General features: G+C 46.0%; 1 long non-coding RNA gene across 1 annotated transcript; it reads left to right on the top strand.

Moving 5' to 3' along the window:
* The first annotated feature begins 18,035 nt into the window (after positions 1-18,035).
* Positions 18,036-18,922, top strand: LOC138473566 (uncharacterized). Its single transcript, XR_011268783.1, has 3 exons — positions 18,036-18,091; positions 18,585-18,717; positions 18,837-18,922. It is a non-coding gene; the product is annotated as an uncharacterized lncRNA (long non-coding RNA).
* The last annotated feature ends 2,820 nt before the right edge of the window (positions 18,923-21,742 follow it).

Here is a 21,742-nt window from a genome sequence, read left to right as displayed (position 1 = left end):
GGCCAGACCAAGAGGCTCCTTTGTCCTGTCCGCTGACCGTCTTGCCCCCTTCACCTTCCCCAGGTCGAGCTGACCCGGGGTCTTCCTTATTTGGGCATGTACTTTCCCGTGAAACACAGATGGTTTCGCGGGCTTCTACAGGCCTTGTGTGTGCCTCCAGGATGTGGGCTGGGATGTCTGGTCCCAATACGCATCCTGGGTGCCAGAGAGTCTAGTGTGGTATGAATGCCTGGGACCACCGTGGTCCGTGATAGGTCCACGTATGGTGTGAGTGTTTGATGAGTGGATCTCCCATTGGGTCCCCTCCGTTTTGGCGCGAAGGGAACCGTGGATAAGAGGGGGCTGGAAACGCCACTACCATGTCGATCTCTTGAGTTCTCATGAGCAAAGGAATACAGGAGCCAAGTATCCTGCAACCACGAGGCTGAACCGAGGAATCGCTGGTGACCCGCTGAAGGACTGCTCCTCTGCACTGCTGTCGCCTTGTGAAACCCTTTCTACCTCTGATCGAACCAGAAGGCCTGTACTGGTACTTCGACCCTTGGAATAGCGGGGACAGCTATTCTCGGCATCTTCACCATCTCCTGCACGTAAGCCTTCGGAAGTGTCTCTGGGCCATCCAGCAGACTGACCAGCCTACCCAGGAGTCTTGCTCTGTAACCGCCGTCAGGTTGTGTTGTATTTCGAGTCCTTGTCACTCTCACACGATTCGTACACTTGGCATTCCCAGGTCTGAAGTGAGTAGTGTACATTTGGCTGAGATACACACGGCCGCTCCGTTGCCCTGCTGTGGTAACAAACTGTGCGGGTTCACTTCGTTTGGGACATCCTTAACTCAACTCTGCTGCTGCAGAATCTACACGACGACAAGATGTCCCCTGCTCCCCTGAACCTGCCAGCACTGAAACTGACACAGAGAAGCCTGGGTCTGCTTGCATCGGGGACAGGTGAGTAGCATAGATAGGAACTGGTCGCCCTCCTGCAGGAGCCCATAGCTTTTCCCTGCTGTGTCAAACAGCACGCCTTTCCGTACTCGCGCTCTGCTTCTGCCCACAGTGGAGGCTGCGCTTGAGTCGCGGAACTCTGATTCCCTCGAAGAGACTCCCCTTTTTGCCCGTTGGCACCAGCGTGTGCAGGTACTTTTGAGCACAAGGCTCCACTCTTCGTAGGGCTTGGACTTCCTTTTAGTTAGGTGCCTCTGAAGGCGGACAGTGTCTAATCATTATTTCGCACTGCCTGTTTTCCTCCCCTTTTAGGTGGACTACACATTTCGTGCATCTAACGCTTTAGACTCGTTTGTATTTGTATATATTTTGTATTGGTTTGGTATGTGTTGGTTTACTAGAGTTGTATTGTGATTTCTCGCTACGGTCATTGTTGCAAAGGCCTTGGAATAAATGTGTATATATTTTTAATATAACACCTGTTTGGAGTAATTTGTCAGTGTCCTTGCTTTGTGTGCTCATTGCGGGCTTTCAGTCACCCTCACCCCTCTTGAGACCTAGTCTTGACCGCCGCGATCGCTACCCTGATTGGTCTGGCTTGTCCAGAGGTTACCCTGTTCCAAGTAATTAGGTTGGCCTTCTGAACCTCTGCGCCTCCAGGACAGAGTTCAGAAATCCGTCTTAACGAATTGGTGTACAGCGGTGGGATACGACTGAAGGTATCCAGTGTTGCGCACAAACTAAGGCATTTCAAGTTATTCCTACCAGGACACGTAGTATAACTTTAAAAAGGCCATAGTCCTATCTAACAGTATGGAAACAAATACCTTGTTAACTTTAAATGCTTCCAAATCCGAAACATTGAAAAAGATGTGTGCGGAGAGAGGTGTTTCCTCTCAAGGCACCAAATTGGATATGATCCAAAGAATCGTGGGGTGGCAAGAAGCGCAGCTTGACGCTATAACTTCTGAGGACAGTGCGGAAGGAGGTTGGGCTGCTCTCACTGGTAGAACCAACGGTTCTGCCGGTGCACTGATCCACCGCGACCACGAGGACAGGGAGGATGTGATGTCTAATGTTTCCTCTGCTTGTGTCGATGGGGAGGCCACGCTTGAATTCAAGAAGCAAGAGCTGCTGTTTAGGCAGAAGGAGCTTGAGTTCAATATGGCCAAACTACAGGAAGAGCTTGAGTTCAATAGGGTCAAGCTAAAAATCGAACAGGCAGAAAAACAGAAAGACAGGGATCACCAGTTGGAACTGGCCAAGCTTCAGGTTGCAAATGGGTCCCAGGGTCCTGGACATGGGTCTGGGGCCTCCTCTCATCCACGGTTTCCGAAAGATCTGCTCAGTGTGTACGAGGAAAGGAATGACATTATGGACTGGCTGAATACGTTTGAGTATGCATGTGAAGTTCAAGAAGTTGACAATGCTGATAAGATTGCCTGGTTACTCAGCAGACTGCCCCATTCTGGCTGTAGTGCCATTATGGAAATGTCGAAGGCTGAGCGAGCTGATTTCGCAATGTTAAAGTAAACTCTCATTTTAAAGTTTGGAAAGACTCCTGCCCAATATTTAAAACGATTCCGAGAGTACAAGAAAAAAGAAGGTTGTACTTGGGTATCTTATGTAACTGAATCCTTAAAAAATGTGACTGGCTGGGTCGAAGGTTATAAGGTTTCTACCTTTGAAGGCATGATAAATCTTGTCATGCTGGAACACATTTTTGCATCTTCTTCCCCGGAGCTTAAGCAGCATTTGGCCGATTCGAAGGAGATAGATCCTAAGAAGCTGGCCATTGCAGCAGACTTATGGGTGTCACATCGAGTGTCCCATAAGGACAAAACTCATCCTGGTAAGCAGGAGGAAGGGAAAAAGTCCAAAGATAAGGAGGGTGGAGAATCTGATAAATCTTCTTCTCAAAAGGGCCACAAAAAGAAAAATAAGGGTAAGACACAAGAGAACTCACAGGGTAGTGGAGGTCAGCCTCCGAAACAGAACTCTGGTTACAATAAGCCTCCCTATGTAAACAGACCCAATGGATCTTGTTTTGCTTGTGGAGCAACTGACCACGTGAAGGGGGATCCCCGGTGTAAGGTTAAACCTTTGGGGGTCCACTCCGCTAATCTGGCCTTCTCCTCCTTCGAGGAAGAAGAGATTACAGGAGCATTCTTCTCCTCAGACTCCTTCCCCAGTGGGATAGAAGCTGAGGTAGTTTTAGTTTCCCTGGGTTCCTGGGAGCCTAAAGTCGCAGAGGCTTATGCTATGATTCCAGATAATACCAAGCACTACTTTAAAGACAGTGTGCTGATCAATGGAGTGGATACTCCAGCTCTTAGGGATAGTGGGTGCAGTCGAACTGTAGTGGATTCTACCTTGGTAGACTCAGAGGAAGTTGCCAGAGCTACTCTGATGCCCACTAAATTGGCTGACGGCCCACCTCGCATGTTTCCAGTAATACCTGTAAATCTTACTTTAAATGGTACAGCAGTCAGGATTCCAGTGAGCATTCAGAGAAACGTCCCAGGAAAGGTCCTGTTAGGCAATGATCTCAGAGCTTTAGGGCTCGTAGGAGACACTGCCGACAGACCCTGCACACGGTCTCAAACACGGGCAGCATTGGCCAAGACCAATACGCCGCCCCAGCCGAAGGGGAAACCCAAGGCGAAAGGAGTAAACAAGTCAAGACGAGGGAAAGAGAACATTCCCCCGAGCTCGCCTACCACTGCGGTGGAGGAAGTTGGTCAATCGCCGGGGCCTGACAAGGAGGTGGCGATGCCTGAAGTATTTGACCTCAACGACCATCCTGAACTAAAAGACTTGTTAGTAGAAGGTGGTCCTGACAGGGAAGAATTCAGCAAAGGCCAACGTGAGTGCCCATCTCTGGAAGGCCTAAGGAGACAGGCCTGCTCCCAGCTTGAGGGTGAACCTCCTGGGACGCATCAGATTTATTGGGAAGGTGGACTCCTGTATAGTGAGCCACAGAGTCTACAGAAGGAGACCATAGGAGGTTGGTGGTTCCCCTTGCTGTAAGACCCTTCCTCCTGCAGTTGGCGCATGAAATGCCCCTTGCTGGTCACCTTGGTATTAAGAGGACCAAGCAAAGGTTATCCATGCACTTCTACTGGCCCAAGATGGGGGTGCAAGTAGAAAGTCACTGCAGGAGTTGTGCCTCCTGCCAGGTATCTGGTAAGGTTGGCTCGACAATCCAAGCTCCATTGGTACCACTCCCAGTTGTGGGAATACCATTCGAAAGGGTAGGGATCGACATCGTTGGTCCCCTTGACCCGCAAACATCCTCAGGCAATAGGTTTATCCTGGTGCTGGTCGACCATGCAACCAGATATCCTGAGGCCATCCCATTGAAAACTGTAACTGCCAAGTCAGTTGCAAAAGCATTACTTGGCATATTTACTAGGGTTGGCTTCCCTAAAGAAGTTGTGTCAGATCGTGGCAGCAACTTTATGTCGAAGTATATGCAGGCTATGTGGAAAGAATGTGGGGTCACCTACAAGTTCTCTTCTGCATACCACCCCCAGACCAATGGTCTGGTGGAACGTTTCAACAGAACGTTAAAGAGCATGATTGAGCTCTGGAAGAACCTCAGAGAAGAAAATGGGATCTTCTTTTACCATGCTTACTGTTTGCCTACGGAGAGGTACCACAGGAGGGTGTTGGCTTCAGCCCCTTCGAACTTCTGTTCGGTCATCCTGTACGGGGACCCGTAGCCATAGTCAAAGAGGGATGGGAGATGCCCACTCCCCCTGTTACTACCAACGTAGTAGATTATGTGCTGGGGCTCAGAAAACGGATGGTACTTCTGATGGGCTTGGCTAGTGATAAATTGAAGGCAGGACAAGCGCTGGTGAAACATTGGTATGACCAGAAAGCTTCCCTCATCAACTTTACACCTGGTCAGCAAGTCCTGATCATGAATCCCATAAGGCCTCGAGCTTTACAGGACAAATGGTCAGGCACTTACACAGTGGTGAAGCCCCTGGGGGAGGTTAACTATTTAGTGGACCTTGGAAGGCCTGGACAGGCTCCAAAAGTGTTTCACGTAAATAGGCTGAAGGCTTTCGTCCCAAGAGTCGAAATCGCAGCACTGCTACTGGCTTCAGATGTTGAGGAAGAGGAGTCTGAACCTCTCCCCGACCTGTTCCAAAGTGGTCCTTCAGATAGCTCCTTTGAGGGTGTCCGAGTGGCCCCTCACCTGACTTCTAATCAGCAGGCTGAGGCGAAAAGTTAGCTTAGGCAGTTTTCCCCCCTGTTTTCACAGTCGCCTGGTTTGACACCTTGGTGAAAACATAACATAGACACAGGAGACAGTGTACCTACCAAAAGTAGGGGATACAGGATGTCAGACAAAGTACGGTCTTATATTAAGACCAAGGTCAACAAGATGTTAGACCTTGGGGTGATTGAACCCTCTAGTAGTCCTTGGTCCAGCCCTGTGGTTTTGGTTCCAAAGGCAGGCACTTCTGAATTGAGGTTCTGCGTGGATTACAGGGCTCTGAATGCTGTCACCAAGACAGATGCACACCCCTTGCCTCGAACAGATGAGCTGGTGGATACTTTGGGTGCCTCCAAGTACCTCAGCACGTTTGACCTCACTGCTGGCTATTGGCAAATAGCTTTAGCAGAACATGCCAAGGAGAAGACAGCGTTTTCTACTCCAGACGGCCTTTACCAATTCAGGGTAATGCCGTTCGGGTTGAAAAATGCACCTGCCACTTTCCTGAGGCTTGTGAATCATGTGTTGAATGGGTTGGACGAATTCTGTCTTGCATATCTGGACGATATAGCAGTTTTCAGTGTCACCTGGGAAGACCATGTGAAACACCTCGGGATTGTGCTCCAGGCTCTTCAGAAAGCACACTTGTCCATAAAGGCTAGCAAATGCCAGATTGGACAAGGCTCAGTGGTTTACCTTGGACATGAAGTAGGTGGAGGGAGGATACAGCCTCTTCCCAGTAAAGTACAAGCAGTACAAGACTGGCCTACCCCCACTACACAGACCCAAGTGAGAGCCTTCTTAGGACTCACGGGGTATTACCGCAACTTCGTGGCAGACTATGGCACCATAGCTTCCCCTCTGACTGCCCTCACCACTCCGAAGAAACCCAAGAAGGTAACTTGGACCGACGAGTGTGAGAAGGCCTTCAATGGCTTAAAAGACTCCTTGTGCCAGGCCCCTGTCCTCAGGGCCCCTGATTATCAAAGACCTTTTATTGTGCAGACGGACGCCTCTGACACTGAGATAGGAGCTGTACTATCGCAAGTAGATGAGAAGGGTAAGGAACACCCTATTGGTTTTATTAGTCGCCAGCTTAAGGACAGAGAGCTCAGATGGTCCACAGTGGAGAAAGAATGTTTCTCTGTTGTGTGGGCCCTACGGAAGCTGAGGCCCTACCTCTACGGGACCCACTTCACTGTGCAAACTGACCATAAGCCCTTAAAGAGGCTAATGAACATGAAGGGAGAGAATCCAAAGTTGCTTAGGTGGTCCATAAGTCTACAAGGCTTCGACTTCACTATTGAGCATAGGCCAGGTGTCCAACACAGCAATGCTGATGGGTTGTCCAGAATGTTTAACCGACCTGAACAAGAGACTCATCCAGGGGTGGATTAGTTCCCCCTGTCCATAGTCTGGGAGGGGCGAGTGTTAGGAAAGATTTCTTAATTGTGGGTAATTTTCCTTCCATGTGGCAACCCCTAAACTTTTTGCTGTTGTTTTCACCATGATCTAGACTTTGCCAGAGAAGTGCAGCCTTCTGCCGCACTCCTCTGGGCTTTCGCTCCATTCTTACGGGGAAACTGACATGCCCTTAAGACAGTCAGTACCGGGAAACGCTGTTTTCCGTAGTTTCTTTATCATGTTGCAGCTTTCGTGCAACATGACACAAGAGGGCACTGTAAGCTAAGTTACTGCTCTCTTGGGTCTCTAGTCTTCTACAGGCCCTAGATACTCTGTTTGGATTGTAAATGATCGGTGCAAGTAAATCACGGACGGGAATGGTGGCAGCGATCGTTTCTTGTGTTTTTGAGCTCCTTTTGGCGTTTTAAGCGCGTTTCTCGCGCTTAGCCCAAAATGGTGCTTGGTTCCCAAAATGGCCAGACCAAGAGGCTCCTTTGTCCTGTCCGCTGACCGTCTTGCCCCCTTCACCTTCCCCAGGTCGAGCTGACCCGGGGTCTTCCTTATTTGGGCATGTACTTTCCCGCGAAATACAGATGCTTTCGCGGGCTTCTACAGGCCTTGTGTGTGCCTCCAGGATGTGGGCTGGGATGTCTGGTCCCAATACGCATCCTGGGTGCCAGAGAGTCTAGTGTGGTATGAATGCCTGGGACCACCGTGGTCCGTGATAGGTCCACGTATGGTGTGAGTGTTTGATGAGCGGATCTCCCATTGGGTCCCCTCCGTTTTGGCGCGAAGGGAACCGTGGATAAGAGGGGGCTGGAAACGCCACTACCATGTCGATCTCTTGAGTTCTCATGAGCAAAGGAATACAGGAGCCAAGTATCCTGCAACCACGAGGCTGAACCGAGGAATCGCTGGTGACCCGCTGAAGGACTGCTCCTCTGCACTGCTGTCGCCTTGTGAAACCCTTTCTACCTCTGATCGAACCAGAAGGCCTGTACTGGTACTTCGACCCTTGGAATAGCGGGGACAGCTATTCTCGGCATCTTCACCATCTCCTGCACGTAAGCCTTCGGAAGTGTCTCTGGGCCATCCAGCAGACTGACCAGCCTACCCAGGAGTCTTGCTCTGTAACCGCCGTCAGGTTGTGTTGTATTTCGAGTCCTTGTCACTCTCACACGATTCGTACACTTGGCATTCCCAGGTCTGAAGTGAGTAGTGTACATTTGGCTGAGATACACACGGCCGCTCCGTTGCCCTGCTGTGGTAACAAACTGTGCGGGTTCACTTCGTTTGGGACATCCTTAACTCAACTCTGCTGCTGCAGAATCTACACGACGACAAGATGTCCCCTGCTCCCCTGAACCTGCCAGCACTGAAACTGACACAGAGAAGCCTGGGTCTGCTTGCATCGGGGACAGGTGAGTAGCATAGATAGGAACTGGTCGCCCTCCTGCAGGAGCCCATAGCTTTTCCCTGCTGTGTCAAACAGCACGCCTTTCCGTGCTCGCGCTCTGCTTCTGCCCACAGTGGAGGCTACGCTTGAGTCGCGGAACTCTGATTCCCTCGAAGAGACTCCCCTTTTTGCCCGTTGGCACCAGCGTGTGCAGGTACTTTTGAGCACAAGGCTCCACTCTTCGTAGGGCTTGGACTTCCTTTTAGTTAGGTGCCTCTGAAGGCGGACAGTGTCTAATCATTATTTCGCACTGCCTGTTTTCCTCCCCTTTTAGGTGGACTACACATTTCGTGCATCTAACGCTTTAGACTCGTTTGTATTTGTATATATATTGTATTGGTTTGGTATGTGTTGGTTTACTAGAGTTGTATTGTGATTTCTCGCTACGGTCATTGTTGCAAAGGCCTTGGAATAAATGTGTATATATTTTTAATATAACACCTGTTTGGAGTAATTTGTCAGTGTCCTTGCTTTGTGTGCTCATTGCGGGCTTTCAGTCACCCTCACCCCTCTTGAGACCTAGTCTTGACCGCCGCGATCGCTACCCTGATTGGTCTGGCTTGTCCAGAGGTTACCCTGTTCCAAGTAATTAGGTTGGCCTTCTGAACCTCTGCGCTTCCAGGACAGAGTTCAGAAATCGGTCTTAACAAGTATGATAGGCAGATGCTGTGTGATGGTGTTACACTCTGCCACTAGCCTTCACTGGTGGTTCACCTAAGGGTTGTCTCGACAAGAGTGCAGGAGAGAGTCACGCAGCTGTCAGTTCAGTGAATTGGTCTGAGTCCAATCAAAGTATTCACCTACCAGCCCACTGTACGGACAGGCTAATTAATGTGTTACATGCTTTGTCCTGCATCCTGCCTTACAGTCACATACATTACCTGCCACTGTAAAAAGCAGTAGGATATGTCACTGAAATCTGTAGGCAGTAGGACTGCTTAAAAAGCAGTAGCCTACTGCCTAAATATGTAGGGTTGGATTTATTCCTTTCCTTTCTCACTCTTTGCTGCTAGCAATCAAGTTAAGTACCTCTTAGGTATGCTTAAATACTGATTGCATGGTCATATAAATTATACTGTTCTGTTTGTTGGTGAAGTGAGTGATTGAAATGCTTGCTTAACATTGTTTTAAAAAGTGCTTTACTAAATTGCTGATGCTTTGCGTGAGCCTGCGGGAGGTTGCAGGGGTTCATAATCTCTTCTTGGCTATGCAGTGTCTTCGACCGTGTATGCTGCCTGATGCGGGTTGATTCGCTTCACCCCACGAGCAAAAAGCTGGAGGTAAATCGTCTGCTTTACCACTGAAAACTGGCAACATTGACCCAATTACTGATGGCGGTAATTCCTCCGAAATCCCCATGCAGCCCTATGGAAGCCAATAAATGGGGGCTAACACCGCCTACCATCACTTGTAATCTGTTGATATTTCTGTGGATTTACCACCAAAATACCACCAAACTCTTAATTAAGCCCTTAATCTTTTAACTTAATCTTTTAATGTAACCATCTTTATACTTACGACCCCTACTTCCCGATATTCAAGTTCCCAGGTGTGAGATCATGTAACTAGGGACCTGTTGTATCAGCTCACCCTTCCTTGGAGGTGTCACTGGGAAAACCCATAGTGTGGGACTGAAGCAACAGACCCCCTATCGAATACCTAGTATCACTTACTGATGAGTAAGGCAAGAAGTTGGCCTCTGTGGGTGGTTCCACCCCCAAGGAGGTCTGAGGCCGGCTGCCGCTTCCATCCCCCACTTCATGCCAGAGTTTTTACCCCTCTAATGCCTTCTAGATACTATACATATAATCTACATAACATATATCCTTCTTAACATTTCCCATAATATCCCCTACATAACACCCTACATAGCCTTTACTGTACACTTAAATATACGGATACAATAGACAAACACTGACATAAAACCATATAACACATTATATGACATAGTACTTTCTGTCTCTGTGCTGGAGCGGTCTGATGACTTTGAGGCTGGAGGCTGCAGAATAGTCTGTCCCTGATGGAATTTGGGACCTGGCCCCAACAGCTTCTTTCTTCTGGGTGGCCCCATTGAACACGTGAGGTCACCCAAACTCACTGTATGGCCGTGCTCATAAATGTTTCTGGGCGTCCCCCTGCCTGAACCCTTTAATGTGGTTGGGCCTGTCTGGTCTGGGCCCTGAGCGGGCCGACAGCCCCCACAGCCCAGTAAGGGCCTGGGCTGCTCTGGACACGCAGCCCGGGTCCACAGTAAGGTAGTTGGGTTGCCCGACTCACGTGGTCCAGATCTAATAATGTCTTTAGGCCCTGTGGGAGGAGGGGGTGCACGAGGCTGCAAAGCCGCCAGGGAGTTTTTTTTCTCTTTTGTCTCTTCCTGCTCGCCTTGCCTTCTTCTTCCTTTTCTTGTTTCTTCTCTCCTTCTCTAATGTTTTTTCTTCCTAACAGTCTCCCTTTCTTCTTCTAGAATTCTACCCTGCCCAGCCCATTTTCGGGGCTGAGGAGTTCTTTTCCTTTGCTTTTCCTTTTTCAAACATTCCATCCAGCCCTATGGGGGGCTGGATGGATTAATCCATAACAGAAACACACAAGCAAGCACACTACATTTAATCAAGTATTTTCTTTCAACCCTGGATTTTATGTCTTTATTGCTAGGTTTTCCCTTAGAGTACAAGCATGCAGCCCGTTCCAGCTGGCCCTTTTTTGGATCATGGGCTACACTAAACGGTATTGTTTAAAATAAGTACAGGGGGCATTTTTTACCTTTAGGACCAGTGATAACTGCAATGCTCCCCATTGCAATGACACCAGGAAGTCCAGCAGGGACAAGGGCGCTGGGGAGTTCAGCACCCGCGGTGTTTCCTGCCCGCATTCTCCCACTCCAGCGTCCCCTGTCTGGCACGCTGCCTGGATATTTCTGCTGCCGGCACTCTCCGCAGGGTGAAGCCCGCCGGGGACAAGGGTGCTGGGGTCGTGAGCACCCACAGGATTTGCTGCCCGCATTCTTCTGCTCCTGCTTCCGCCAATCTGGCCACACCACCTGGATATTTCTGCTGTTGGGACTCCCCACAGGGGGAAGCCCGCAGGGGACAAGGGCGCAGGGATTTCAGCTTCCACGGGGTGTTTGGCGACAGCAGGGAAAGAGGATGTCAGAATTTAACAAAATTTGACCCAGTAGAGACCTGCTGTTGCAGCCTAATCTGCATCTGCGTCTGCCTGACAAGGTGAGGAGTGGTGACAAGGGGGAACTGTGCCCGCGTTGCATCTGACTTGCTTGCCCAACACCTGACCTGCAATCAGACCTTTGTTTCTTTTACCAATATGAGTGTGGTGGGCCGAAACTGCTGATTAGGAGGATTTTGTACCTCCCTCTATCCCTCCCCCTTCACCACCACCACAAAGTTTTCTTGAGCTGGCCAAGCCAAAGAGGAAAATCCTCATACTCTTATGCAAAGGCAAATTGGGGGAAATGTCCACCCTAGGCCCGGTCCAAGGCAGCACTAAGGTACATCTGCGAAGCCCAACAATTATTACGGCCGATGCCTACACCTTGATTAAAGAGATTCATATTTTTTTGGGCAGTTCTCTGGATGTCAAGGGAAGCAACCCCATTGCCAGTGTTAAGGATTTCAATCAGGTGACACACACTTTGGTCTCGGCCTAGTATGTAACGCACAACTGAGATGCTTTTCTCCTTATTTCATGCAGATTCAATTTGAGATGGTACACAACTCGTATCACACCCCCTTTTCAAATGGTTGGTAAAATGCAATATGTATTTATTTATTTTAAAATTCAAAATTAATCATACAATTTTTAATATAGGCAGCAATCACCAATGGGGTGATAATTACAATGAGGATGTAAGCAATACACTTGGTTTAACCTTCTAGTGGAACATGCACAAAACACCAGGGAATAGGAGCACTTTTTGACTTGGGAAAGATAGCACCTGAGTTAGGATTTCCCCCTGCAATGTTCCCTCAACCCACAAATAATCAATTCTGAATGTATAGAAAGACACATCAGGTAATCAGGAATAAGAGTCAGAAAACGGAATCCAAATCCGACCTTCCCTCACAAAATAAGAGTGGAAAACGGATTTTAAACCCCTTGCAATGTTATGAAATGACACTCGGAAATGGACAAATAAATAATGAATGTGTGTTAAAAACCTTCAAGCAAATACAACTCCTCACTAAAGCAACAATCCATAGACACTAACAATCACCAGCAATGGATTACAAAGAGCATACAATTGAAAACTGAGTGGAAAGTTTAAAATGGATTGCAGCAAAATGACACGTGTAAAAGTTGCATTTCCATTCAATTTCCGTGTAAATTTACTCAAACGGTTTCTTTAAAAAACGGGTGAAATATTGCAAATCGTGATGCGGTTTTTAGTCTGAGGGACAGAGGTACATCATAGGGATATTACAGAAGTGAGAAAATGGGGATAGCTGGTATATTGAGAGAGATTTGGAAGGTAGAGTGAGATTCGTTTTTAGGAAAATATAGCAGTGAAAAAGAGAAAATCGGTTTTGAAACTGAAAGGCAAACTTTACTCAAACTATATTTAATGGCTGAGAAAAGAGGAACTCCACCCGTGAATATAAAAGTTACGCTGCAGTTGTAACCCTTCATGCAGTGTGCCCCTTTTCTTTAGGGAAAATTTATTTATTTAAACACAATACGCCAATGACCTATGATCTATGCAAGACAGAAATTAAGAGAAAAGTGGCGCTAACGCTTGGAGATCAAGGTCAAGAACACAGAGAATTCTGACAGTTTTAACCAGTTATCAGGATAAGGGTAGGATGGCTTAGAGAGTGGGATAAGGACAAATGCAAGACAAGATAGGCTATGGATTTCTATGGGGTAGGGATTATACTTACAGTCCACTTTTAGTTTTGGGATTTTAGGACCGTCAACAGGTTCTGGTCACTACACGGCAGCGCGCCACGCCAAGGACAGCTAGGCAGGGTCGGGTTACCGGATGGTAATTCTGGTCACTGGATGGCACAGGTACCTCTGGATGCAGTTAGTGGGCAAGCACTAAGTGGGCAGCAAGCCAGGCTGGTTCAGGATGCTTCCCAAAAGAATACCACAGCTTTCCCCATTGCTTATTTTGGGATTTTTAGAATTGAGGCCTTACTGGAATAGGATCAGCAATGCTTGAGTTTTGCGTTGGGCCCTGGTGTAGGGTCAGTAATGCTTTGTCCTTGTGGTTGGGATCTGGACTCAGCAGGATGAATGGAACAGGAACGCCGACACAGGAAAATCAGGAAGAGTGTCTGTGTCCAGAGTCTTGTCAGGGACTCTTATTTATAATGCATAGCGACATCATCAAAGTATATGGCTGGGCAGGTTTAGCTAAGCACACCTCCAACTGACAGGATTGGTCAGGGGTGCTAGTCTCCGCCTCGCTCTCAACTGGTTGGATTTTCAAACCTCCCATAGTTATTTTAGCCAAAATCGGATTTTGCCACAAATGGTACATTTATACAGTTGAAATTTCTTACCAAATTATATACACAGGTTACATATTTTGTGTAGAGCATAGCACTCCAACTCTGCAATCCGTGAGACATTGTTTCACCCATCTCATACGTTTTGGTAATTTTGAGTATGAACGATTTGGCCTAAAATTCCATAACTTAATACACATGTGTGGATTATCATGAGGGATGTACGTATAAAAATTTGCATTGGCATCATGGATACTTTCCTTGTAATGCCTGATTCTTTGCCATTTCTATTCCCAAGGGGTCAGTGAATTCGAAGATGTCTTAAATGAAAGCCCATAAAATCACTTTTAAACTGTGACATTTTTACATTTTTACAAAGTCTTGAAGCAGAGATAAACGTCTTTACATTTTTATTCACAAATAGTCTTTGGAAGCAAATGGCAATCCTTTGTATGTCACTGGACCATTTTTTTCTTTCTTCAGCTGCCACCAACTGTCATTTCCTCCAGAGCAAGGTGGGGGTTTCCCAGCTTGATTGAAGGTTTATTGACTCTTCCCCACTTCACATTTCCTTGTCCTGGAAATTCCATTGTCAGTGGGTTCAGCCTAGATTAGATTCTGTCCAACCTAATAATTATCATTGGGGTGTTAGCATCTGCTGAGAGAAGCCCTCCTGTTGGTAGCATCACCCCAAGCAGAAACCTATTTTTCTTTTGGAACTTGCAAAATCCAGCCAATATAATTTAACAGTTTTACTTTCTCATATTTGGTCCTGAATTAAACAAGCCAGTTAAATAAAATAACCCATGCATGTATTTTCTCCAGCAACAAACCCCTTCACATTGCTAGATAATGGCAGGCTTTCATTCAACAGTTTACTTTTTAAAACTGCCATTTTCCTCCCTTATTCTGCAAAGCCAATTTTACATGTGTGGTGAAAAGCTGGCATTTCTTTTTAAATTCGGTTTTGCATCTCCCTCTGGATTCCCACACTGTCTTGCAGCTATAGTTATTTCTTGTACACAGGAGTTTTGTTTGAAGCACAGATGCCTTGAAAATGACATGGCCCAGATAGGTGGAGTTTCTTTTGAACTACTTATCTTTGATACTTTGTGAAGAAAATGAATGTGTTTTCCTGTGTGGGAAAAGCGAAGCTCCTTGTTGATTTTTCTCAGAATTGATCTGACAGGGCCTGTCATTCAGAAATCATGCCTGGTTTTGATGAAGCACAGTGAGATATACTGGGCATGGTAAGGCCTTATTAATCACAGTGGGGTAAGGAAGAACAGATGGAAATAGCACCAGCAGCATTATTTTAACGGTGAAAATGTTTCCTTTTTAATAGGGATTTTGGGCTTGCAGCAAGGCACGCTGCTTTTTCACTTTATTCCATTTGTAGGTGTAGGAACACATTGGCACGCTCCCTCAGTGTGTCCCCTTGTTCCATCCTGCCCAGTGTATGCTTGGCAAGACGGGGCAGCCATCTTTTTTTTTGCTGCAAACGCATTTTTAAGCCCATGGTGCTCACAGGAGCCAGCGCAACCATTTTGCTGTTTCTGTGCAAATGCAGCTTGGTATTGGCGAAATTCTGTTAAGTGGGTCAATGTAGCCCACCACAGTCACATTGAAGGAGGGGTCTACGAAGCGATGGCATAGACCTCGGGGAACGACGGTTAGCTCTATGGCTAGTTGAGTCACCTGTCCTACCCTTACCACGGATTTGCCCAATAATTGAGGGGTTGACTTGGGCAAAGACACAGCGGGGTCCAAGATTCAACAGCTCTTAAAACTGCACTCCAAGCTGTCTTTTCCCCTACTCCATGCCAAAATCTCTGGAGAGCCTCTGTGAAAACAGGCTTCATTCAACCAGCTCCAGAGCCCCTGAAAATGATACAGCCTCACACCTAACTCAATGGGCACCAAAGATGCCAGCTCACCCTTATTCTGGCCATTGGGTGGGGGGGATATCCATCAAGAAAAGCCTAAGGGGTGTTTGTGAGGTGCATAAGTTACAGAGCCTGACAAGTTTAAGCCACGTGGTCAAGGAGGCCTCCCTGCCTGCAGAGACTAATGTTGTCCCAGAATCCACAGAGCAAATGGAACTAGTGGTTGGGGTCATGCCCGAAAAAGGGTCAGTTGTTACTGGTAGGACCTGGAGCAAGAACCTGTCGGGCACAAGTCCAGGAAATGGTCCCTCATTTTGTCCTCCATTGCGAAACCTCCCTACTCAACTAGGTCCATGCATTTTGTCCACTATTGATCTGTTTCACAAGGAGGTATGCTCGGATTATGGCTGCAAATGTAAGTAAGTTCTGTTCGAGCTTGCTGATATAAAAAAACCTGCTATTGGCTCTAATTAAAGTCCAAGGGAGAGAGGCAGAGGGAGCTAAGGATGGCACAACCACTGGCCCTGGAAATGTTGCATGCCTTTATAGAACACCAGAGGACCATGTTAACCAAGATCCTACGATTGTCGGAACAAACACTGATCCAGACTTAGCCTTTTCCAACAAATTACCTCAGGCCTTAACACAGCGTGAGCCTCATGCTTCTACTCCTAGGCAATGGAACCCAGATGTGCAGGTTGCTCGGGGGCCCACACGCAAGGAACCTAATGAGCTTTGTGCTCCCAATACAGTACATGTATTAAGAGATGTAAGGGCTCCCAATAATGCAGGCAACCATGGCCCCAAAGTTGATCGCCACAGTCCACCCAGACCCCGAACCTGGGAGGTTCTGTTCAACAAGAACGATCACGGGAGGGAAAGGCGCAGTATTCCTGCATGGGGTACCCAAGTTACAACCCAAACAACGAGAACCAAAGGTCGCTCTCCTAAATAAATGCATCCACTGGCTTCATACAGCAAGGGGTTGTCTCTTTGTAAGAGGAGAAGCCATAGTGAACTGTTCCAGATTGCACTATGTGGGTGACTCTATTAGTGACTTTGTGAAGGTGGAATTTAGGGATCAGAGAGTGGCAAATGGTGTATTGGGCAGCAATGTGAGCAATGGTCATAAAGAAAATAGCTCGATTCACATTGGCCACCATCCCTTCTATAGTACCATTTACCTTTGTGGAAATAACTATCGTAACTCTGTTCTTTCGGGTGCCAATTGAATCCCATTGGGGAAGAGGACTATGGCCAACCATCTTAGTACAGGGACTGAGAGTCTTCCAATCCATAAGTGTAAATGAAGGGGGGTTTGTACCATTTTAATTGACTTTTCCTTTTCACTATGTAAAGTAATCGTTTTTGTATTGTGTTAAGATGTACTTTGAGGGTCTGATGGCCGAATAAAGTTATTTGATGATGATGACCCGGAAACAGTTTGACACCAGGAAAACGTTTCTGTGAAGGCTATTAAACAACCCCCTTCTCGTAATGGAGGTGGAGAAGGACCTTCCCAGAGGTTAGGGGCTGCTAAGGAGGTCCTTCTTGATCATCAGGGTTGGATTGGGCCCTCACGCTTTCGGCCCGTGGCCAGGCCAAAATCGTCCCTGAAGAGTGTGGGCCGGTTTCTGGCCATGCCTTGGCCAGTTTGGAAGACAAAAAATTTGAAAAATAAAATATTTCTTTTTTCTATGTTTTTCATTTTTTTTCAAAAAGCCTTTCATCCTTCTTAGGTGGATAAATGAGTACCAGCACAGGTTGGGTGATATTGTATGCATATTTGTTCTATAAAAAAGAGCTTTAGCTTAAGTGCTATAAAATAACATATTATCACTTGGCCTTGGACGTCTGCTTGGATTCACAGTAATTTAGTGTACATAGGACCAATGCTATTTGATGCCACTTCCTGTTTTGTCAAGGGGTGAAAGGACGTGTTTCATCACTTCCCGGGATGTCACTTTGGGGTGGGGTCAAATGACATCACTTCCAGTGATGTCATCAGAGGGCAAGGGTCGCGAGGCGAGGAGTGGGCCACTTTTTTGAGGCGAGGGGTGGGCAACTTTTTTTTGGGTGACCCGGCTTATTTCTTGTCCCACTCCGACCCTGTTGATCATCTGTGACAGGAGCAGTTCGTGAAGCAAAGGCATGAACATTCTGGGATCTTAATAATATCTGCGTCTCAGTCTTTGATAGACTGCTTCACAGCATTGAGAGTTTCTAACCTGCCAACTAACCAGGTTAGCTGTGTCACAACCCCCTTAAGCTTTCGCAACCTATTAATAAGTGTTCAATACTTTCAAGTTCCTCTGTGCCACAGAACCTACAATATCGTTCATGACGTGCTATACCGAACTGGGCACCCAGGGTCATAAGTGCTGCATTGCTATTAAATTTCAATCATACTTATTGCTTAACTATCGGACTTTTTGGATATGCCACTATATATGATGGTTTAACGTCACGACTAGTTACATACCTACAGAAATCAGTGCTGTGATTGCCAGATAATAGTGAGTTTACAAGATTCACATATTCTTCATTAGAGCAAGTCCAGGCACGCAAACTGTGTATGCTCCATCACCATGGCAATGGAGCGTGCGTCTCCTACGTAAAGACGTGCATGGTAACGTCCGGTTCCCCTTAGCAACGCATCGGCCCTCACTGTAGAAGCGAGAGACACTGTGTGCAACACGCCAGCAGTAAGTTCTCTCGGCTTCGTTAACCAAGCGCTCCAAGGATCCTGAACTTTAGGGCATGACTCGCCAGACTGCATACTAGCTATAAACGATACATTGTGTTGTCCCTCGGCATGTTTCGCACGTACGCATGTACGGCAGAGATCCGCACTATACTAAGTTACCAGAGCAAATAACGGCTAAAGGAAATACAGTCATTGCTCTATACCCCAAAGGGGATCAGATTGGTGCATCACTTACAACATAGGGGTCCAAATTAAGTAAAACATTGGGCCACCGATGGCAAGCCTAATCCTTTTACAGTCAGTTACTGCAGTGCTCCCGTGTAGGGTTCACTGTTTCCAGGGACCGCTGTGGGGAGACACATTCTATTGATTTATTTATTCAGTTAATTTCTTGCTCAGTGGGACACTCAGTATACTGCACAATATTTACTACAGACACAAACGGTTTTTGCAGAAGCAGATACCAATACATATATATACATGTTTTACAGGCCCTAACACGATTGAACTGGGATGTACCAAGAGTTATACGCATTTGACAAAGGAGAATGGGACGAAGGTGAAATGAACCCTTGCATTGAAAAAGCTGCTGCAGTACAAAACCACATAACCAAAGACTATGGGGTAAGCATGTCTAGAGGCAGTTTATATAAAAAAAAAAAATGTACCTCAACTAGTATGAAGGATGATGGTAGTATCTTCATAGTGGCTTACAACACCTCCTTGGTTTCTTTGCTTTGCAGTGTATGGTAGTGACATAGAAATCAGATGCAGAGAGCATACAACATTTATCCAGGAAGGAAACAGGAGATGCTAAGCGAGATGCGAGGCAAGTAGCTTGACATATTCGTATTTAGATGTAGATTGGAACTCCAGAGAAGACTGTACATAGAGTTCTAGCAGAAATGTATAGCTGATACATATTTATATGTCGTCTTTCGGGGTCAATTGATAATAAAACGTACTGAGGAAGGCGAACAAATTGCAGCACCGTCGAAACATCAAGCTAGCAGATGGTGTTGCCAGGATCCCACTGCATGCTTTTTTTTCATCATAGGAGAAATGTAATCAATATTTTTTGAGATGTAGACCCTGTTAAATGAAAGATTTGCATATTGACACTTGGGTGTTAAGAGAAACCCACAACACAAGGTGATATATGAGGAATGTACCCTCTGTTTTGTCCATATTGATGTTTTTATGATATTTTGTATTGAATCAGTTAATGTTTGTGTTTTCTAAATAATCTTTTTCTAAAAATGTGAATCATCCGCAAAGTTTAAATTAGAAATCATGAAACTACATGTCGCAAGGCTTCTGAATGCCAGAAAAGAATGAAAAGAAAACCTTGAGTGAAAAAAGGAAAACCATTTACCAATACATTGAAAAATTGGTTGATATTATTGAGTTCCATGAACTTTATTTTCATTAATTGAAGTTAATTGAAAATGTAATTGAAAGAAATGGTGTAAAGAATTGTTGGGCACACTATTTAGAAAAATATTTGTTGTAACCCAGTGTATCAACCAAAAGGGTTTCCCTTATGTAAACATGCCACTAAGGTCACCACAGGTGTTCTCTATTCCTGTGAGTCAGGAGAGAGAGAGAGAGAGAGAGAGAGTCAGTCAGAGTCGGACGTGCTTGACCCCCGCATCCCCCTAGGTGGAGAAATAGACTGCCTGAAATGCATAATAGTAGTGGATAGGCAGGACACACTATTTGTGATGATCTGGGTGAACCTTTTTTTAAAATTAATATCTTGAGTTCTCATTAAAATACATATTCATCACACAGGTTCCAGTAATATAACAAACAAGAAACTATTACAATCAATAACATCCTATAATATCTAAACAACAACATCCTTTAACTAAATTCCAAACTCACTTATACCCACAACTTAAAATATCAGCATGTTATCATCCTATGTGAATAGTACAAGAAAAGAAACATGATAACCCAAACATAGACATACAATACATCACACAAAACAATAGGAGGAAAGAGAAAAAAAACATTCCTCTCACGCCTAACCCTCCCTTCCTCCACCATACTAGTTGATCAGCCATATAATGCATTAAAGGAGCCCCATAACGAGAGATAATCATCTTCCCTGTCCTTGTCTACCAACAAAATCTTTTCATATTTAGACAAAATCTACAATTCCAGCAGCCAGTCTTCTACATTAGAAACCTTTTTTGATTCGTCTTTAAAGAAGCATCCACGGTTATCAGAATGACATCCTTCAGAGGTGTTTGCTTCTTCCTTACATCTCTGGGTAAGGGAACCCCGAGAGAAGCAAAAGTGGAATAATCTCTGCTCCAAGTGCTTCCAACCCATTCTACCAGAGAAAGGTGTTTCATTCTCCAGATATTGACCAGCCAATGCCCTCTTTCCTTACTAAGACAGAAAAACACCACAAGGTGGGGATAGATTAACCGTAAAATCCTGTCTGGGCAAACTCCTTGATATTCTTTATCCATTAACACAGATTTAAAAAATGTTGGAACCCTGCGCAGTGAGCAAATCATTTGTAGATATTCCAGTACTGACAGTTTGAGTACAAAGAAAGGTTTTCTGGCTCTGTAATGTCAGTTTGGCAATATCTGTAGAGCACAGGAAGGCAGTTTTCAGTAGATCGGATGCTAAGCCAATGGAGAAGGCAGACACAGAAGTGGGCCCCAAAGCCTAGGGTAACCTGTGGAAAGGTTCATTAAACACCTTTCAGATTATGTTCATACATTAACAGCCCTGGACAAAGCCCAGACTAACATCAAGAAGATGTTTTAACAAGGTCAGAAGCGGTGCAGTCCACTCTTCTAGCAGTTTTCCCCTTCCCTTCCATATCTTCTCAGAGATCCTTGGGCGGGGGGTGGTGGGGTCAGCCCCAATCTTGTACTTCAAAGACCGTTTTCTCTTGCAGTTTGGAGGATTCCCGTGCTTGCAAAGGATGTTTCCCAAGTCATCAAGGATTCTTGGGCCAGCGCCTCTAAATCGGGTTATTCTGTGGCATCGAAGCAATGGCTACTAGTGGGCATAAGGATCCCACACCTGCAGTAGAAGGCGTTCATTTCCTAGTTGTGTCGAATATTAGGGTACCTATTCAAAGGATCGGAAGCCTACAGAACGATTGATGGATTTAACTCAGATGGTTATGTGATAATAAAAGTGGAACCTGTGGGGAAATGCTTCCTAATCCCTGAAAGCCCTCAGACCTATTTGTATGAAAATAATTCGTAAGGCTAAGTACTCTGTTTTATGGGATGCCAATGTGTTATTCAATCTGTTTCAGTCATGGCCGGACAATAAATATCTTACTTTTCAGCAAAATGTTTGCCAAGTTGACAATGTTGTTATGACTGATTTCCATAAAGAGAATATCAGATATCATAGTTTTGTATGTAGATAATAATGTGTTTTCAGCACAGGAGGTAACATTTTCTGTTACCCATAGAACAACATGTCTACATCAGTTTCCTCTCCTACGTTTCTGGAGAATAGGACACTTTCATAACTTTTAGCATCAAACCTCCCGCTACCTCTGGGCTGCTTATCTCCTTCTGTAAGCCCCATCGATCAGTCTCTTCTTCCACTCAAGCTAGGTGGGTTCATCTGGTCATGATGGAGGCAGAAATCCTTCCCCGAGGGG

Source organism: Ambystoma mexicanum, chromosome 8, assembly GCF_040938575.1.
Source record: "Ambystoma mexicanum isolate Mex_15411 chromosome 8, UKY_AmexF1_1, whole genome shotgun sequence".
NCBI lineage: Eukaryota > Metazoa > Chordata > Amphibia > Caudata > Ambystomatidae > Ambystoma > Ambystoma mexicanum.
Note: the sequence above shows the minus strand (reverse complement) of the source record. Positions and strands in the feature narration are given on the sequence as shown.